The sequence below is a fragment of the Mesoplodon mirus genome (assembly GCF_964341445.2).
Source record: "Mesoplodon mirus genome assembly, chromosome: 4".
NCBI lineage: Eukaryota > Metazoa > Chordata > Mammalia > Artiodactyla > Ziphiidae > Mesoplodon > Mesoplodon mirus.
The window spans coordinates 63,998,379-64,015,499 of record NC_138979.1 but is presented as its reverse complement, the minus strand read 5'-3'; the positions used below and the strand labels follow the sequence as shown (position 1 = coordinate 64,015,499).

General features: G+C 57.2%; 2 long non-coding RNA genes across 4 annotated transcripts; one reads left to right on the top strand and one right to left on the bottom strand.

The window, feature by feature from the left end:
- The first annotated feature begins 839 nt into the window (after positions 1-839).
- LOC309801766 lies at positions 840-2,989 on the top strand. The gene is made up of 3 exons (XR_014293643.1): positions 840-909; positions 2,648-2,766; positions 2,839-2,989. It is a non-coding gene; the product is annotated as an uncharacterized lncRNA (long non-coding RNA).
- A 1,271-nt stretch (positions 2,990-4,260) lies between these two features.
- Positions 4,261-15,489, bottom strand: LOC309801765. Of its 3 annotated transcripts, none has more exons than XR_014293640.1 (4): positions 15,262-15,489; positions 9,006-9,192; positions 6,627-6,730; positions 4,261-5,916 (listed from the first exon to the last, which is right to left on the bottom strand). It is a non-coding gene; the product is annotated as an uncharacterized lncRNA (long non-coding RNA). The 3 variants fall into 3 exon arrangements; XR_014293641.1 differs by lacking the exon at positions 4,261-5,916 and adding an exon at positions 11,562-11,658 and having other exon boundaries at positions 6,521-6,730; XR_014293642.1 differs by lacking the exon at positions 4,261-5,916 and having other exon boundaries at positions 6,521-6,730.
- Between the last annotated feature and the right edge of the window lie 1,632 nt (positions 15,490-17,121).

Genomic DNA, 17,121 nt, shown 5'->3' with positions numbered 1-17,121 from the left:
AGGTTGGGTCCTTTGGAAGACTTCACTGTTTGTGAGGTCCCCACACTCCCCGCCCCCGGGCTCTAGTTGGCGTCGCTCAGCAAAGCGGGTGGGAGCGTCCTCTAACTGCCCCCGCGCCACGCCAGGGACAGAGCATCCCTCCAGACCCCACCCCTCCCCGGGACAGCACCGCGGGGCCTGGCCGCCAGCCATCCCTCTCCCCGGCCCCGCCCCGGCCCCTCCCCAATGAGGATGGGCACGCCCCTGTCGCGAGTTGTCACCTCCCAGCCACCCAGGCGCTGTCGGAGCGGAGCCGCGCTGTCGGAGCGGAGCCGTCCCCTCGGGAGTTAGGGAGGGCTCTCCAGTCTCTAGGCTCTGGCTCCCCCTTAAACTGGGGTCTGACGGCGTGGCTTGAGCGGGTGCTTGGTACCCCCAAAATCTCCGTTAGTTCCACCACCCCTATCGGAAGTAAACAACAGAAGTTAAGTAAAAACGGGATGCTTGCTACACTACTGCAGCCTCAAAACCGGCTCCAGGTCCCCCTCCAACCAAATGCACCCATTCCCCCCCAGTATAGAAATTCAGCAGCCGCTTCTAGTGTGCAGTTGATGACCAAGAGCCCGGCTGTCTGCGCCCCTAGATCCCGCCCCTTTAGGCTCCTGCCTCAGGGGTCGGAGCTTCTGAGTTGCCATTCTTTCCTGGGCCGCAAAGCTTGGCCTATGGCCCGCAGCCATACCAGCCGAGTTTCATCTAAGGGTTTCATCCACTCAGACGAGGTGGGAGGACTCTGGTATCTTTTCCTCCCACCGCTTGGTGTTGTCCGCAGTTTCCATGGCTCCTGGAAGCCGCGATCGCGTCAGCAGCTGACGGTGGAGGAGCTCAGAGAGGCTCCTGTCCCTAGCCCTGACCTGGGCGCCAGGCTCTGAGGGGGTAAGTCGAGCCCTTTTACCGCTAGCCCACCATCGAGAACACAGGAGTCCCCGCCCCCCAGTAAAGAAGCAGAGCTTTCTTTTTTAGAAGTAGGATAGGCGCCATCTCCCAGCTCCCCCTCTAAAATCTTCAGTCCAGCAGCTGTCCTGCCTGAAATTCTACCTTAGAGCCTCATTCTTTTGTCTCTTTGTTCCTAAAAGAACTCACACCTTGAAGAAGGAGAGGCACTTGGGAAAAGTGAAGTATGGATAACTCCCCCACCTCCCTCATTCCTCCAGTGCTGGATGGCTGAGACCTTGGCAACTGGTGGCTGGGGAGGTCAGGGACCTGGACCACCTTCAGAGAAGGTTTGATCCACATCTTCTGCCCCTCAGGTCCACGCTCTTTCTCTGGGCCTCAACCCATGTGCCCACCAAGTCTTTTCTGTGCTGGTTGAGGACACCAAGGAGATGCCTCTGCCCTGTGCCCTGCCACCTGAGCCCCACAGCAATTATGGCCCCCTTGATCTCCCTTTTGCCCCCCTGTGCTCTTGTCTCAGCTCACCTCTCCCCCCAGGCCCCACCTCCTCTGATCCCCTCCTTGTCCTCCTGCCCTTGCTCTCTTCTATCTGCCACATCCATCTTTGCCCTTTCCGGGGCAGTTAATTCACCTTCAGGCCTTAGCCCAAGGGTCACCCTGGAAAACCTTTCTGGGAGCCCCAAGGAAGGGTCAGACTCCCTTCTCTCTGTTGCCACAGCACTTGGTGGCTGTGCTTCCCTCAGCGCTGGCTCCACAAGCTCAACAGCCTGACCTGTACCACTCCCCACTCCAGTAGACCATGACCGCCCCCCACAAATCAAGCCAGGAAAGCTCAGGGTCTCAGTAAGAGCTGGGGGCTGCCCATAGCGAGCCCCTGCCTCTAAGTGGGAAAGACAGAGCACCCAGCCAGTGTGAAGTTGTGGGTGCTATGCAGGGTGTGGAAGGAGGGGGGCAGGGACTGGTCCTCATGGTCCATTTTGGAGAGGCCTTGTGTGTTGGTGAAATGGAGGGAGACAGCTCAGGAGGGAGCTACAGTAACCTGAGCCTGGAGTCAGGGGAGAAGAGTGTCAAGGTGTCCAGAAGGGAGAGGGCCTGGTGGGTGGTGCTACAATCCTGAGCAGGGACGGGTCTGGGAATGTGAGGAGTAGGCAGGTCAGTTACGGGTCAGGGCCCCCACCTTACAGCTGAAGCTCTGAAAGCCGGAGAGGTACTGGAGCAGTGACTTGATTTGAGGGCTTCTGACCCCCTACGGCAGAGCTAAAATACAGTGTCTCCCCAGATGTTCCCTGGCCCTGGCCATTTCTAGGCTCCCACAATGGGAAGGAGAGCAGCAGGATGGAGGAATGTGGGCCCAGTTTGCAGTGCACTGACTACCTGCGTGACTCGGGGCAACTGATTTCCCCTCTGAGCTTCAGTCCCCCCACCCCAAACCCGGGAGGATCAAATGAACCCGTGTTTGTTCAGCAAGTAGCTGGGCCATAGCACCCACAGATCATGGAATCTGTTGGAACTGAGAACTATTTAGCGAGGTTGAGGCTAGTGTTTATTTGAAATCTGAATCACCAGGGAGAATCCTGGGCGAAAGTTTGGGGTTGAAGGGTTTAAGTGCCCATTCAGCCCCAGGGCCTGTTTCCACATCTGAGGCGAGGCCTCAGAGGCTGGTGCTCTGGGAAGGCAGGCGTGCCCCAGCTCCAGGGTATCCCCTCTATTCTGCTGTCAGGACCCACTGAGTCAGAGCCCCACGGGCCTGACGCCTCGTGCTGCCTGCTGTTCCCGGCACTCCCATCACCCCTAGCTACTGGACTGTGCTCACCCACTGAGCCCCACTGAAGGATGCAGGTGAGTGTGGGGAAGCTGGTCACGGCAGTCCCTGGGGCCTGGGCCGAAGCCTGACTGCTCTTTTCCTGGCAGGTGCTCTGACAGGGCCTCTGAGGGAGACTGGGAGTGGTCAGAGAAGAGCCTGCGGGTGTGGCTGGCAGAGAGCAGGTGGCAGCGGGCTGAGCTGGCTGGCCGCCTGCGGGCAGCACTGGAGGCCCTGTCTGAGCAAGCACAGGTGCTGCAGAAGCGGGAACGCGGGCTGGGACTCGGCAGGACCCAGTGTGAGCTGCTGGCTCCGAAGCAGAAAGTGAGGCTCTGGTCCTCTCCCCGTGGTCTTCCTTGCTTGTCCACAGCCCCAGGGAGGTCCCCTGAGCTAGCAAGTTCCCCTTACTAGACTGAAAACCCCAGAAAGCTCAGGGCTGATGCCCATATCTGGTGTCATATTCTCAGGAAGACGGCTTGTCAGGGCCTGGGGCATCCAAAGGAGACAGAGGGAAATTGAGTCCCCGGCAGGGCTACCATGTTGAAAGTGTCATCTCTGTGAATGGCACCCCCTGGAGGTGTGCAGTGCGTTGCCTGGTGTGGCTGGGAGCAGTGGATAGAAGCAAAGGAAGGACCAGGGAACCTCTGCGCTTCCCCTCCCAGGTAGAATAAGAGGGAACGAGGTGGCTGGTTTTAGCTCAGTGGACAGAAGAGTTTCCTCAGAAGCCCAGTCACCCCTGGTGAAGCTTCAGTCCCCAGGGAGGGAGAGAGGGTCATGCACACTGAGGCTTCTAGGGGAGGTACCCCGCACCCCTGCCGCATGTGAGAGTGTGGACAGTGCTATCCCGTGATGGCCTAGATACCTAAGCCTTTATGTGACCTGGTGGTCTCAGCCCACAGCTGACCCTCCTAGAGCCACTGCTCCCTACCAGCCAGAGAGGACCCTGGGAACCCAGTTGACACGCCTGCCCACTCTCCAGCATTCCACAACAGCAGCCCCTGTACTCTTTTTTTGGTTGTTTTTTTTTAAATATATTTATTTATTTATTTTTGGCTGTGTTGGGTCTTCGTTGCTGCCGGCGCGCTTTCTCTAGTTGCGGCCAGTGGGGGCTACTCTTCGTTGTAGCGCGCCAACTTCTCACTGCGGTGGCTTCTCTTGCTGCAGAGCACGGGCTCTAGGCACACGGGCTTCAGTAGTTGTGGCACACGGGCTTAGTTACTCCACAGCATGTGGGATCTTCCCGGACCAGGGCTTGAACCTGCTGTGTCCCCTGCATTGGCAGGAGGATTCTTAACCACTGCACCACCAGGGAAGTCCCAGCCCCTGTACTCTTTTTTGCGGAGCACAGGCTCTGGACGTGCAGGCTCAGCGGACACGGCCCACGGGCCCAGCCGCTCCGCGGGATGTGGGATCTTCCCGAACCGGGGCACGAACGGGCGTCCCCTGCATCGGCAGGCGGACTCTCAACCACTGCGCCACCAGGGAAGCCCCCAGCCCCTGTACTCTTGCTGGAGCTCCAAAGCCATCAGGAGCTGGGCTGGAGAAGGTGATGTGTCTTGTGTCTAGCTGGAGGTGGAGGGTTTCACATCTGGAGCCAGTAGTGATAACAGCTGTGCAGCTCTCAGAGCTGCACGGCACAGTTCCTTGTGTACAAGCCAGGGCACAGGTCCATGCTGGGCCCCCAGCTGGGCTTATCACAGCTGGTGGAGCAGGCAGGGCCTTGTGGAGTGAGCCTGCTTTATCAGGGGCTGCAGACGCTGCCCTGCCGGGGGTGGGGGATGTGTGTTGTGAAGCTGGGCCAGCCCTCTCCAGGGGCTTGTGCTGCCTTCAGCCCTCCCTGCAGCAGGTGGAATGCTCTGTGGCCCGCCTGGAGCAGGAGAGGCTGTGGGGATCCCAGAGACAGACGGAGTGGAGGAGGCCAGACCAGGATGCAGAAGACAAGTGAGGGTGCTCAGAGATGGGGGAGGGGCAGAGTGACACAGGACAGGCAGACAGTCCCTTCTGCCCCCATGATCCTGCTACTTACTGCAGACAGAAGTGGAAAAGGCCCAGCAGTGTTTGGACCAGATGGGCCAAGAGTCCCTTGGCCCAGAGCTCAGCCTGGGGCCCCCTGAGGTAGGGATGACCAGAGCCCCCCATCCAAGTGGGTGCCTGGCAGGGCCCTGAACACTGGCCCTCCCGCGCATTCGGCCCTCCGTATACTTCATTCCCAGGTCTTCATTCTTGGAGCAGTAGCTGGGGAAGGAGGCCAGTGCAGGGGCTTCTGTTCCGCCCAAGAGGGACGCCCCTCTCCCAAACATTTGGAAAGACCCTGCGATCATCCAGCTGACTCCTCTCACGGTTCAGATGGGAAAACAGTCCGGATGGTAGGGAAAAGCTTGTTCAGGGTCATAACAGTGTGGTCTGAAGATTAGGAGGAGCCCCCTAGACTGAGTGTACCTGCAGGAGATGCTGGTGCCAGGCCTGCAAGGCCAGGAGCAGAGTTGGGATGGCAACAGGGCCCAGGCACTTCAGGACCCAGATGGATTCTCGATGGGGGTAGCTGAGACCCCTGAACAGGCTCAGGATACAACCTTCCTGCAGGAACGGCTGCTGATGCTCACCCAGGTGGGTCAAGACAGGGAAATGGTCAGCCCTGCAGGGAACCCAGGGTACCAAGTGAGCCAGGCTATGCCCACCTGTGCCAGGGAGCAGAGAAGCAGGGGAACCTGGGCCCTGTCCTTGGGGGATTCTGAGGTTGAGTGGCCCTAAGGACACCATGGAAAAGAGAACGACCAGGAGGGACAGCTTGGAGCAGGGCCCCACACAGCCCAACTCCAGTGAGCACAGTTCACATCCTTGTTCACCAAAACAGCACCCTCTGCTGGTGGGAAGCCAGGGACTGTCCAGCCTCAAATCATTTGGTCCAGAGTTGAAGCCTGGAGTTCTGAGAAGCCTCTGTGGGCTGGGGTGGTCAGAGAAGGGCTCCTGGAAGGGTTGACTCCCAGAGGATGCGGAGGTCAGGAACTCGGGAGGAGGGAGCTGCGTGGGTAAAGACCCACGGGCTAGCTCAAGCAGACAGATCCCAGCCAGGGGAGGCGGAGCCATGGCTCAGGATGGAGCGGGGTCTTCACAGGTGAACAAGAGACTCAGAAGAGCTGGGCCAGAGCCACCAGCAGCTAGGGGCCTGCTTGGAGCAGCTGCAGCAGCTGCAAGGAGAAAAGACGGTGTTGGAGCACCACGTGCAGGCCCTGAAGGCAGAGCGCGTCTGGCTGCCCGGGGAAAAGTCGGTGCTGCCAGCAGCGCTGAGGGCAGCCCTGGGCCAGGAGCCCTGGTAAATGGCTGCTCGGGCCCACCCCTCAGTGCTCAAGCTGGGCTGGGATGGGGGGTCGCGTTCTCACACTGGGGGAGATGGCCTGTGGGCAGGAGGTGGGCCAGCCTCTGTCACAGCCGGTAAAGGAGAGGAGCCCAGAACTCCAATCCCTAAATCATGTGGCCAAGGCCAGACTCCCTTCCCCAGGTATCAACACTCCTGGTTGTCACATTCTGGCTCATTTATGGGAGCATGTGGGAAATATGTCAGCTTCAACACGTCCTGTCTCCCCTACACGTGGCTGAGCCCCTCCTGCTGGCCCAGGGTCAGGCTCAGGGGAGGTGAGATAACCTTAGCTGCTGAGCTCAAGTCAGGATGCTTGGGAGTGGAAGTGCTCAGGACAGAGGGTTTTATGTGTACAGGGAGCCATGAAGGAGCGTTCTCTGTCCCAGTCCCCATCCCTGCCATCAGGACATAGTGAGGACACCCATGCAACTTGGAAAGGAATCACTGAAAATGTATGAAAACAAGGTGTGGGTGATCTGAGGTTCATGCTGTGCCCAGACCACCCCATTTCTAGTAGCACATTCAAGATCCACGAGGTACCAGTGCCCCTCAGGAAAGAGCTGGAGGAGAAGGAATCACATCCCAGGCTTCATGAGAAGGTGGCTGAGTACTGGAAGGCATGCTGGCACCAGGTAGCAGTTACTCTGAAATTCAGAGGAAGTACAGAGACTTCAGAAGCAGAATGAGGCCTGAGCTCCCCAGGTCGGTGCATTCTGTCCACCCCTTTCCTCTCCCTCCCCGTTCTCTTCCCCACCGCCCTGTCCTTCCTCCTACATGCCAATGAATCTTCCCCCTTCTTGGGATGTCCCGGCTTTGTCCTCCACTTCTTTCCCTTCTGCCTCTTCCTCATCATACTCCGTCATTCTCCATTCATTCATTCAGCAGGCATTTACAAACCACCAACTACATGTCTGGCCCTCTTCTGTACACAGTAGAACCAAAGTAGGAGTAGACCACTCCCTGTCCCCAAATGCTTCTGGTATTGGGGGTGTGGGGGGGGGGAGAATCAAGCAGGCGATTATAATTTAATGTGCCTAGTGAGGGGAGAGGCACTATAAAAGCTATGGGCGGGGCGGCAGATAGCGAAGTCCTCCCCAGAGAGGGGGCTTCTGAGCCTCGAAATTTTCACTGAGGGATGAACAGGCATCTTCAAGGAACAAAAGAAAAAAGGGCATTTCAACAAGAGGGAAGAGCTCATGCAAAGGCCCAGAGAAGAGAGGCATGGAGGCGGGGGTGTTGTGAATAGTCCCTGACCCAAATGAGAAGTGGAGGAGGTGAGGAGTTGCTGTGAAGTGTGGGGGCCACAGCAAGGGCTCGGGGGTCCCAGGCCCTGTCCATCCAACTTCACCTCTAGCTCCTCCTGGAGGAAGCCTCCTGCTGGCCAGCACCCTCCCTTAGTCTCCTGGCCAAATGCCTGCGTGCACGGGCAGACAGACAGTTGGACACACACACACACCAAGATATACATCAAACACTCACCCAGAGACACGTGCGCATGCTCCCAGATGTGCCCACACAGAGACACAGAGAAATAGATACAGACACCGAGGAGATGGCTCAGAGCCACAGGGGTGGAGAGCTGTAAGGACCTGGATGGGATCCACGCTGTGCAGCAGGACCCCAACCAGAGGTGATCTGTTGCTATGGCTGGAAGCACAGGGAGAGGGGTTTCAGCAGCAGTGCTTAGCTGGCCCAGGCCTCATAGAAGGTGGAGTTGGTCTAAACTGGTGAACCTCAAACTGGGGTCCAGAGCTGGGCTCTGAGAGGGCTGTTATTTCCTCAAGGAAGCAAATTTGCAGTAACAGTCTGCAACTGCACATTTGTACAGAAAAAAATCTCAGTTTTTGTCTGTTTCTCAACCCAGACTCTTAAGGGTTGGAGATTGTCTCCCTGGGGCCTGAAGGGACTCTGTTCTTTATGGGATGTGCAGTGGATCATGTCAGCGAGAAGGTAGGGAACTCAGTGACCAAGGGCCAGGCCCTCTGGTCAGATTCAGGCTCCGGGAAGGCAGGAGGTGGTGCCAGGGGAGCCCTATGCAAACACCATGCAGTTGGCCCATAACCAGTGCAGATGTGAGCCCCAGCTCTAGGGTCTCCCAGCTCCGTGCCCCTCAGGGACTGCCCTGCCCTGTCTCCCTCTTTCCAGTCCCTGGGAGCTCCTCCCAGGACTAGGACTCACCTGTGAGTGAATGGGTGCCCCAGGCCCTGTGCTTGTCCAGGGAAGGTGACCTAGAAGTTGGCCCTGCATCATGGGCAGGGGTCCTGTGTAGAGCAGCCAATAGGCCAAACACAGCAGGGAGAGGGGGCAGCAGCCGGACAGGGTCTGATGCTGCATCAACATCCGGCTGCAGGGGACACGAGGGGCACCCAGGGCCTTCAGCACTCTGCACCTCTAGTCCCATCCCCCACCTCAGGCTCCTTCCACCCTGACCCTCTCTGGGTCTCTACCTCAGTCTGTCTTCCTCTTCAATCCCAGGATTCTGTGGGCTTCACTGTACCCAAAATAGTGGTTAAGACTGTGGGCTCTGGAGCCTGACCACTGACTCCACATTATACTAGCTGTGTGCCCTTGGTCAAATTACTCCATTTCTCTGGCCCTCATCTGTAAAAACCAAGAACAGTAACAGCTTTCCTCCCCCAGCAGCTGGCTGTGAGGGTTAAACTGGACAAGCATGTAAGCAGCTCAGTGCTATGCTGGACACGTGGCACGTAGTCATGAAATGTTAGCTGCTACTGTTACACACTTCATGCTGCTGCAAGCCTGGCCGCTTTGAGGCAAAAGTCTCCCTTCCGAATCAGGGTCCCTTTGGGGCCAAAGAGCTGCCATGGCGGTTTGATCTCATTCACCGTCTGTGTTAGTTTGCTAGGGCTGCCATAACCAAGGACCACAGAATGGGGGGCTTAACCAACAGAAACTTACTGTCTCTAAGTTCTGGAGGCTGGAGTCCGAGATCAAAATGTCAGCAGGGTTGGTTCCTTCTGAGGGCTGCCTCTCCCCCAGCTTCTGGTGGTTGCTGACAGTCTTGGACATTCGCATCACCCCATTCTCTGCCTTCATATTCACAGAGGACTCTCCCTGTGTGTATGTTTCTGTGTTCAAATTTCCCCTATTTATAAAGACACCAGTTACACTGAATTAGGGCCCACTCTAATGAGCTCATTTTAAATTTACTTCTGTAAAGACCCTGTCTCCAAATAAAGTCCCATTCTGGGGTACTGGAGGTTAGAATGCAAACATACCTTTTTTTGTGGGGGACACAGTTCAACCCACAACACCCTCCAATTTGCTTCCCGCTACCTTCTTGTTGGGTGGGTTGGGTGTGACTTGGGATCTTGGGAACCCAGCTGTTCTTTGTCTTGTTTTTCCCTTCCCTTAATCCCAGGACCCTGGCACAGCTGCAGAGGGGCTGGAGTGTCCAAGGGAGGGGTCGCTCAGTGAGCCCCCAGGCACCTCGGGTGAGGGAGGCAGACTGGGATCCAGGCTGGAAATCGGGCTCCTCTCTGCAGGCCGGGCCCTGCCCAGACTCAAGAGCCTGTGTGGGGGTGTCTGTGGGCATGAGAGGATGGGGGTGGGGCTCCCCACAGATGGGGCTGCAATCTGTGCTTCACTGCCTGGCCCTGGCCAGTGACAGGAGCAAGACGCAGGCTCTGGAGAGGAAAAACAACCAGATGACTGCCAGGATCCAGAGGTGGGAGGTGGGAGGAGCTAGGGGCTGCCTGGGGTGGGGGGAGTTGGGGCCCACCTGGGGTAGAAGCCCTACCTGATGACCCTAGAGTCTTCCCCAAGCCTGAAACCAGGGACCTAGTGCAAAAAAGTAAGCAGCCCAGGCTCTGTCACAGGCACTAGCCCCTTCCCCTCATGGGGCCTCAGCTTCCCTGTCTGTATAATGGGTCCCAAACTCCCTGTCCTGGCCCCTGTAGTACCTGGGGGCTCAGGTCCAGGGTGTGGGGCCTCTTGGGCTAAGGCAGCCCTTCTGTCCACAAATGGACAAGGGCCTCTCACTCCAGTCTGAGCTGGATGCCTGGGGGTAGGAGCAGGACTCAGGGTGCAGCTGGCACCTGAACCTGCAGCATGAGCTACTAGGGGCAAGGGTCAGTGCCCTCGGGTGAGTGTGGCCCGGGCCTGCCCACACACCAGGACAGGGACACGAGAACCTGGACAGTCCAGCGGCTGAGAAGGAAGGCCAGCCGCCCAGGTGTTCCTGAGTCCTAGGCACCCTCCCTCTTCCCACAGGTGCGGGCCCTGGCAGAGGCCCCAGGCAGGCTATGAGTCAGTCTGTGCATGCAAGGTGGGCTCCACCCCATCCCCAGCCCCCTGTGGAGGTCTGGGCCCAGCTTGGCTTCTCTCTGGGGACCAGACTGGCATTTACTGAGTGGGCACCAGCCAAGCCCACTCCTCTCAGCCTCCAGTCCCAGTCTGCAGGGGAGGCCTCTGTGGAATCCTCCCTGGGCCTCTCAGGCAGCAGGGTTTCCAAGAACACAGAGATGGGGTTGTGGCCAGGTGGCCTTGGACAAACCCTCTGCTGACTCTGAGGTCCCCATCTGTGCACTGGGACTAGTGTCAGTAGGACTCAGGAAGGGTTCTTGACCCTCAGTGATACTATGACCCTATTTGGTTTACCCATTAGGTTGCTGTCCCTGGGTCATACTCTCCAGATCTTTAGGGCCTGTGTCCCAGTGGAGTGGCCCACTGTCCTTGGTTGGGCTAATGACATTCAGAATGGGATGTGGGCAAGGCCTGCCCCAGGTGCTGCCAGAGCCGAGGCCTGCAAAGAAACCCAAGGAGTGTCCAGGGCACCCCCCTCCCCAGTGGCAGAGGGGAAAGCTTGGGAGCAGGTGGGGGAAGAGTCACTGCAGCCCCACTGGGAGGTGAGATCTGGCCTGGGTTGGTCCTGGCTGCCCTCCCTCAGGGCTGGGGACAGGGCCTCCCAGGCAGAGGATGCAGCTGTGTGGACCGGGCCCTCTAAGACCACGCTGGGTCCTTGTGACCAGGAAACTGAGGCCGAGGCCACCTGGAGAGGTGAAGGTAGGGTGAACTCAGGAGGCGGGGAGGGGAAAGCTTGTTGGAACCAGTGAATCGGGATCAGGATGTCTCCTCCGAGGGCCAAGAGCTGAGCCTAGACCCACTGCAGGCTGGACCCCAGGCTGCCCTGCTCTTGCATGGTCTCGGGGTGGCCCTGGGTGGGGACCAGGCACTCACTCCTTGGCAGGGTGGGCTCACCAGTCAACACAAAGCAAGTGCATCACGGTCAAGGCTCTGTGGGCCCAGCCTGGTGCACAGGGACCCAGCGCAGGGAGAGAGGGGAGGATCTGGAGACAGAGGGGGATTTGGAGACCGGGGCCTGCCCTCAGGAAGCTCTCAGGCTAGAAGAAATTAGTCATACAGGGAGCACTGAGGGAGTTTCACCCATCAGGATTTTTGGACTCAGGGAAATTTTTAGTCACCTAAAAATTAGGAGGGGAAGAAAGAGGCCACCTTGCTCCTTCCCCCTAGTGCTGTTCCATCAGCTTCTCCCAGCACCTGATAGGCATCTGTCCCTTCTTTGGGTCAAGGCGTAGTCCCAGGCAGCCCCCTGTGAGAATGGAGTGAGGTGATGTCCTTGGGGAAGCACCAGATTGAGATAGGAGCCAACGACCGACCCCTCACCCCCAGTTCCTGCAGACTTCGCTGCAGGAGGTGGGCTCCAAGCTGACCCAGATGCGGCCTAAGCTCGAGAAAGCCTGGGATGTGCTGAAAGCTCAAGCCTCAGAGCTGGAGGCTCAGCAGCTGGCCCTGGAGGGTGCCCAGAATCAGGGGCTCAACTCACCCCCACCTCTGTGCCACTGCCAGGCCTGCATGCCCAACGAGGGACCCACAGTCTCCCCTGCCCATTCCTGGTCACACTGTGGCCACTGGCTTTCCCTTCCTCGACTCCCTAGTCAAGTCCCTCCCAAGCCCTCACTGCCCCCTTTCCGACAGGGCTGAAGCCCTCGAACGTGCTCACTGTCTCTCCCCCCTCCCCCTCAAGGTGGCAGAGAGCCTTGCTGAGAAGCTGAGGCTGGAGCAGGAGCTGATGGGAAAGTGAGGACCATGGTGGGTGAGGGGCACCCGGATCTGAGGGGCTCGGGGGGAGAAACCCCCTCCCTCACAGAGATGCTCACCAGGCCCCACAGCTCCTCCCCTGCCCCTGAGAATCTGGGGCAGGTGGCAGGGGGCGTTTGGGGACATGCTGTTAAGTGAGCCCTCTCATCCCCTCGGGGGATAGTGATGGGCCTGGGGCCTGATGTATCGCCCTGTCTGCCTTCTCCTCTCTGAAGAGGGGAATCTAGGGGAAGAAGCAGGAGAGAGCGTGGCTAGGTGGGTTCTGGGGGCACAGGGAGTCAGGATGTCTGGGTTCCTGGGCCTGGCATCAGAGATTGAAGGAGAGTGGCCTTCAGAGCTGAAAAGTCCTGTGCTCGAGTCAGCTTCTCCACCAACCAACTAGGTGAGCATGAGCAAGTCTGCCTTCTCTAAGCCTCAGTTTCCTCATCTGAAAAATGGGGGTACTGACAGTACCTACCTCAAAGGAAGATGTGAGGATTACACAAGACAGTGCATGGAGCACAGTGCCTGTTTCCAGTCCCCCTAAGCTTCCTGATACCTGGGGTCCAGTTTAGGTGAGTCAGTATTAAAGCCATAAAAGCAGAGAGATGTGCCCAAGACCAACTGTGTATGGGGCTTCAGTCACAAAGTCTATCCATTGTTCCACCAACAAGGCATTGTCTGCACTTCTTATTAAGTTCAGGAAACAATTTGATATAATGTGCAGCCATCAGTCATAGACAGTGTGGCAATGCCCACGACCAGGAGCTTGAATACTGTTAGTGCTTGGATCCTATTTCACTCCGACCAAGGGCCTCATCTTTATGACCCTGCGTGGAGGAGTTGGATGGGGTGGGGAATCCTGTCTTTTGCCTCAGCTGCTCTCTGGGGATCCCGAGGGAAGGGGGGCAGATCCATCAGTGGACCCTCAGGCTGGGAACTGTGTCCACAGGGAACAGGAGCTGGTGCAGCTCCGAGCATCAGGGGCTCCAGCGCCGGGAGGACAGAAGCCTCCATCCGCCTCTCAACTCCTGAAGGTAGCATTTGGGGGTTCTCCAGAGGGACAGGCAGAGTGACCCCTGCATCCCTGTGGGACCAAGTCCCAGTTTCTCTCTCTGCCTTCGTCTCCCCAACCACAAGTTGGAGGGGGAAACAGAGGCTCAAAGGGTCCCTCCAGCTTGGACCTTTGCTGGTTCTCCTGGATTCCTCAGCTGCCCACCCTTCCCTGGCAGAGCTGGAGCTACCGCATATCTGGTACCTGCCCTGCCTCTGCGCCCTCTGTGGGGGGCAGCCTCTGCCTCATCTGCTTCCAGATCGTAGCCACAGCCCTGGAACCAGAGGAGAGGAGCATCTGAGAAGCAGCCAGGGGCAGGGCCAAGGCTGGGGAAGAAAGGTGGCGTGGAGACTGAGGCCCAGAGCCACGAGGGAACAGATTCACAGCCTTGCTCTGCAGCACAAGAGATTGAGGTCAGCCCCTGGCCCAGCCCCGGGGAGCCGGGCAGTCCTGGCACAGAGGGCCTGGATCGATAGGCCTCAGGAAACCAAGCGGGGACAAAGACTCTTGGGGAGAGGGGAGGCCCCTGTAGCTATGCCTTTAGCCCCCAAGGCCAAAGTCTCTGTCAGGTCTATTGTAGGTGGCTGCAGTAAGAGGCTGTCCTTGTCCCCCACCTGCCCCGGGGCCTGAAACGCTCACGCCGGCACAAGGTTCCTGATTCTCTTTCCCAGGGGGACCCTGTGGCTCAGAGTAGAGCTGGGCAGGGAGTGGCCAACTGGGGATGCTGGGGTCCTTGTGGGGCTTGGTTGGCCCACTCATTGCCCCAGTGCCAGCAGAGTGATGGCTGGGACCCTCTGTCTTACTGGTGAAGGCCTGAGGCACTGGGCTTCAGGCTTTTCAAAGTGAGTTTTCATTTACTTGAGCTTCATTCAAATCATTCTACAGTTTCCATTTCACAGACAGGAAACTGCCCAGAGAAGGGGAGTAACTTGCCCTAGGTCACACAGCAAAACAGCAGCTAAGCCCCCTGGTCCCCTAACCTGTCCCAGAAAGGTGGTTTCTCATTTCACACTGCCTATTCTGAGCTTGAGAGCAGGACCATCTTCAATGGCCATAGGCCAGGCCGGCTCAGGGTTGACATCCCCCTCAAGGTCAACTGGCCATTGTTCTTTCTCTGAACTTCCCTCCCCACCCTCCTCTGTGCTTCCTCCCCTACAGAGCTCTGTCAGCTGGGCCACATGACCCCCCCAACCATCCTCGACGCTGTCACTGCTGTCACTGAACGCTCCCCCATCTACTGCCTTAAGTGAAGCAGGGTGTTGCAGAGGGGGACTCTGGCAGGGTGATGGGACAGAACATCTTTGGGATTGTTTCTCCAGCATCGTCCTCCTCCCTCCCATATACAGGCTACTGTGGGGGCTGCCAAGTTCTCAACTGATTGGTCCAGCACTGGGTGCTGAACCCAACTGAACCAATGGTCTCCTTCCTGGGGTCACTGGACTTCGGACAAAAGAGTAATCTTCCCAGGGCTGAAAACTGGACACATAAAACTGGGGAGCTGTCAACTGCCCTGTTTTTCTCTGAGGAAAAAGGTGTATTTCACTAACAGCAAATGGAGCTGACGATTCCCAGAAAGTGAAATTGGGATGGAGAGATTTTGGTTCAGCCCAGGGGGTCTCATGCATGCAGAAGACATAAACTTGACCTTTGGGATGGTCACCTCACCTTGCTCTGTAGCTCAGGCATCAGGCTGAGCTGGTCTTCAGGAGGTGAGGAATACCTTCCACGGGCAGGGCTTCTGGGTTCCAGACCCTTCCTGAGGCCAGCCCCAGGTCCCATTGCCCTTGGGCTCCTCCACATACCCTGGTGTCGGAGAATAAATACCCCTCCTGTCTGCTCATAGGGGCCTGAGCGATTTGGGTCCCTTACGAGGGAATGCCTCCAAACCAGATGGCTGCCCGCCCTGTCCCAAAGGCTCTCCCGGTAGGCAGAGCATTGCCCTCCACTGGCTTATCTCAGACCCGGCTCGGGTTTGTTCCCCTGGCACAGGAGGCCACCCCACCACCCCTTTGCCTTCTTGTGTGTCCCTGTGTCCCAGCTGCTGACAGGGTTTGTACTCACTGTCTCCAAGCGCAGCGGGGGCTCCCACTCTTCCCAGTCCTGCTGGTCTGGTCGGTTCCTTCTCCCCTTCCTTCCGGTGGTGATTACAAACCTTCTCTTTCATAAGTCCCAAGCCACCAACTCCCCCTCCTTTCCGGGCAGTAACCGGCACATTTCACAGAGAGGCGGGCAGAGACGCCGTCGGCGCCAGTCCGACCCTCCAAGCGCCGCTCGGCCCCAGGCCCTTCCCAGCCGCCCCCCAACCCCCCGCTCGCCCCATTGGCTGCGCGAAGGGCACATGCCCAGCCCTGGCCAATGAGGTGGGGGAAGCTGCGGCTAGTGGCTGGGAAAGCTGGTCCCGGAGATGCTCAGGTCCCTCAGAGGACCCCCACTGCTGTGCGAGGCTTGGGGGGTCGGGTGGGGCAAGAGCCGAGACGTGGGATAATCAGACTCCCCTCCCCGCGTCCTCTATTTCCCTCTCGTAACCGCGCTGGGTTACCCCTGCCCTAACTGAAAAGAGGCATCTGCGGGAGCAGTTGGACAGCTGCGTTAGAGTCCGTTCCCAGCCCTGCCATTCACTACGTATGTGACCTCGTGCACATTTCTGCTCTTCAGTTTCTTCATCTGTAAAATGAACAAAGACACTGCCTCACAGGTCTGTGGGTGCAGTGTTAAATGAGACACTGAGCACAGAGTGCTTTGCCTCGCTCGTGGTTAGGGCAGATTCTGGACTCCGTAGCCACCGACTGCTCTTCTCACAGCTCTGGGACCTCATGATAGTTACGCAACCTCTCTGCGCCTCCAAACTCATATAAATGTGTAGAGGAGCAAACGAGTTAATTCATGCAAAGAACTTAAACCACACCTGGCATACACGTGTTCAGTAATTGGTAATTTTCACAGCCTCCTTATTACCATCAGTGCCATCCCATGTCCTGGGGCACACGTTCAGAGTTCCTCTGGGGTACAAACCTGGGAGCAGAATTGCTGGGCCCCAGGGCATGGGCACGTTCCACTTTACTAGGTACAGCCAAAGTGTTTTCCAGAGTTAGGCTAATTTACACTCCCCTCAGCAATCTGTGAGAGTTCCCATTGCTCCCTATCCTCGCCAAGGCCTGGTATTTTAAGAATACAGTTTGTGCCAATCTGATGGTGTGGAATGGATTTTTGTGCATTTCCCTGATTACTAATGAGGACCATTTTATTTCCTCTTCTGCAAAACACCTGTTCATGACTTTGCCCCCTCTCCTCAATCCTTCTTTTTGCTTTTGTCTTAACAATAAGCATTTTTTTAAAAAAGAAATTGACTAGTTGTGTGTTACAAGCATCTCCTCCCAGTTTGTCTTATCTTATGGTATCTTTTGATGAACTTTTTCCGGAGGGTCTAGTTTGAGGAATTCTTCCTTTTCTCGAGGTCTCAGATATTCTCCTATATTTTTTTCTATTAATTTAGAGTGGGATGGAATTGCAGTGGCTCAGTGCCTTGTTCTTCGCAGATTCTCCACCTCTATCAGGAGGCTTATTCAGCTGCCACTTCTCCCTCAGCGTCCCCTCACATCCACTCCATACTTCTATCTCAAATGTCTCTGGACCCTGCTTCTCCTCATCTCTGGGCCTCCTCCTATACCAGGCCCACTGAATCTCCATGGGGTAGCCCCCTGGTGAGTCACAGGCGGTTGTGACGTGTGATCCCAACTATTGGTTAGTAATTAAAGTACTAAAGGGTTGGTTATTTCTTTCAAAAGATTTTAAAAAGTCAGTGAGAGGTTCGACTGTCCCAGTGTCACCCTCAATTTCTAGCACTTCAAAATGGCAGAGGGAACCCCCCCACCCGTGCCTCAGAGGTTGCAGACAAGCGAGGTGTATATTGTTATGGATGGA